The following is a 3,309-nucleotide window of genomic DNA, read 5'->3' on the forward strand; positions in this document are numbered from 1 at the left end:
TATGTATGTATGTGTGTGTGTATATATATATATGTATATATATATACATATATATATATATATATATATATATATATATATATATATATATATATAACAAACAAGAAGCAGAGACTGATTAAATGGATATTAAAAAAGACAAAACCAAAAGAAATGATCTGATATTATAAGAAACTCACTTCAAATTCAAGAACAAAAGTAGTCTGAGAGTAAAAGAACTAAAAAAAGAGAAATATCATTTAAACAATAAAGTTTTAAAAGCAAAAGTAGTTTTCTCAACATTACAATAGAAATCAGAGCAAATAAATTGCTAGGTGTAATGGGGGGCATTTCATAATAATAAAGATTTAATTTTTTGGGAAGATATAATGATCCTAGATACCTTTGTACCAATTAACAGACCCTCAAAATACATGAAGTAAAAACTGACCGACCTGAGTGAAGAGCTAGATCTAATGGAACTTCGTCATCTGCTTCTCAGTTACTGACAGACTTAGATTAAAAAAAGAAATTAGCAAAGATAAGGAAGATCTGAAGAACATTCAACCCACAGAATTCAATGGACATATATAAAAGAGTCCATCTCAAAGTTGCAGTGTCAAGTACCTATGGCACATTCCCCAAAATAACCTAGATCAGAAACCTCAACAAATTTAGAATTTAAATAATGTAGAGCGTTTTCTCTGACTAGAATGTAGTCAAGGTAGAAATCAATAACAGAAAGAAATCTCTGAACATGTTAAAATTAAGCATATTTCTAAATGTTCCATGGGTCAAAGAAAATTTTAAAAATACACGGAACTTGATGAAACTGAAATACATAGGATGTTGCTAAAGCAGTGCTGAGAGGAAAGTTTATAGTGCTAAATGTTTTTTTTTTTTAAATGAGGAAAGATCTCCAATCGATAGTCCAAGTTCTCACTTCAAGAAAGTAGAAAGAGTGAAATAAATTGAAAGCAAGCAGAAGAAAGGAAGTTATAAGAACAGAAATGAATGAAATTAAAAATAGTATGACAATGATCAATGAAGCAGAAAATTGATTCTTTAAGACAATAACATAGATATATTTCAAGAAATGATAACAAAAATTAACAGTGAGAAAGCTCAAAATATCAAAGTTAGAAATAAAATATAGGATATTACTGTAACATGGAATGTGGATATTAGGTGGACTCTTTGTTTCATGAATTCAAAGAACAAGACCACAGACAAGTGGAGGATAGTGTAGCAAGATTTGTTTAAAGAAGAAAATCCTCCTGTAGTCATCCCAAACAAGGGAAGCACTGTCTTCTGTCTAGGACTTTCTATGGGCTCAATCTGTCCCCATAGGTGATGGATAGGATGGCATATCAAATAGGATTCAGAAAGGGGCCAATCAACTCTCTCCTTTTTTTCCCCCCAGAAAATCTGGAGAAAAGTGATTTATAAGCATTAATCCATACAAAGGTGGGGTTGAGGGTTTGTTAGCACAAGAGTAAGTGCTTTTTGAGCATATTTTGTAGTTGGTCATGGCTAGGGGCTGTTAAGGAACTGTCCTTATGGCTAGAACCAACTGGGGTAAGAAGTTTGACTTCCCAATCTTCTCTTCCTCTTTTTCTCCTCTGAGATCCTTTTCCTGATTGCCTGTGGGTGGTCTGTCTTCCTGCCTCATCACTACAGGTCCTGCTCTCATTAACAAATAAGTCAATTGTTCAATCTAGAAGAAACAGAATATATTATTGAACAATAAAAAGGGAGAAGTTATTAATCTAACAACTTGGATGTATCTCCAGGATAGTCTGAGTATAAAAAACTGATAAATATGTTACTATGATTTCATTCATATAACATTATTGAAATGAACAAAAAAACTATTAGATATGGAGTATCCACTAGTGGTTGCCACACAAATGGAATTGTGGGGCATGGATGGGTGTGATTCTGTACCAGGAACTTAGAGAGGCTGACTTTGCTAAAAACAGTGACTCCATTGAATCTGAAGCTGCTCTATGAGTAACTAAAAGCAGGATAAAGCTTGCCATCTCTGTCTTCATTTTATATCTGTCTCCTTTATTAGCTTAAAATTTGCGGGCGGTCCCTGCTCAGCTTTGCATGGAGACATATTAATCATTTAAGAAATTATTATCTAAATGCTAGAAATTCAAAAGTTTATTGGCCCTATCTATTATTACTACCTAAGCTATTTCATTTCCTTCCAAGACTGAGGCCAGATTTGCAGGGAGATATGCATCATCCTGTTCCAGACTTTCGTAATTGGACCTAAATGTCTTCTGTCCTTGTCATTCACCTTCCAAAAGAGCAGAAGCAATCACCTCATAAGATCTGAATTGTCCCCTTCCAGGATCACAGGTCTTATCTGATGGACAAACATCCTGAACAGCTATCGGAAATGGCTCTCTTAAGTGATAAGGACTTCTCCAGAGCCACATGAATCCACACATGGAAAAAATATATGGAACTCAAGACCCATGTACAAATGAGTCAAAGTTAAATTTGGAAAGTTCCAGTAAGATTGGTAGATTGTATCAACTTCAAGAACATAGTTATACTATAATTTCAAAATGTTAACAATGGGGGAAACTGAGTGCACCACACTCAAGATCTCAATACTATTTTTTTTCAATTGCAATGTCTCAAAATTTTAATTAAAAATGTACTATTGCTGAGATTTAAAAATAGCCATTATCCTTAGCAGAGCCATGTAACTTGTTTTTCCTTAGGACATTGCCTGGCATGTTTTAAGCCCTGTATAAGTGATTTCCATTTGTCCTTCAGAGAATGTACAACCTATCTGTTTCATTTTTCTACTTTTTCTCTTACAGAACCTAACATACCATTCGAAAGTACCATTTCATGATGATTCAAGTATCTGTGCACATTTCTGGAACAGATTTTTTTTAAATGATAGGGAAAATCTATCACACAAAACAATTCCTTTTATGTCTGAAAGTATTCTTTCAGTAGAAAATTAAAAAAAATAATAAGTTTGTTAACGAAGGTGGCAGGAACTATTTTTGCAGGTGATGGTAAAGTTTAGAGAAAAGGAAATGCAGACTTGTCTCCATATTGTAAATTTAAAATGTAGTCAGCTACTAAATGTTTGTCCCCTGTCTTTTCCCTAGACCCTGGAATCTGTGCTGACAGAGCCCATCTGGGAAGGCACAAGGACCAGATGGCCATTGTGAACTGCTGGGGAGGCCCTGCGGCAGCAAAAACTAGTCCCAGAAAAGAAATCTCTTTGGGGCACAATGAATAGAAGCCTAATTTATATTTTAGGGCTTTTGAAGGAGATTAAGACCAACAGTGGCA

This window comes from Marmota marmota, unplaced genomic scaffold (assembly GCF_001458135.2).
Source record: "Marmota marmota marmota unplaced genomic scaffold, marMar, whole genome shotgun sequence".
NCBI lineage: Eukaryota > Metazoa > Chordata > Mammalia > Rodentia > Sciuridae > Marmota > Marmota marmota.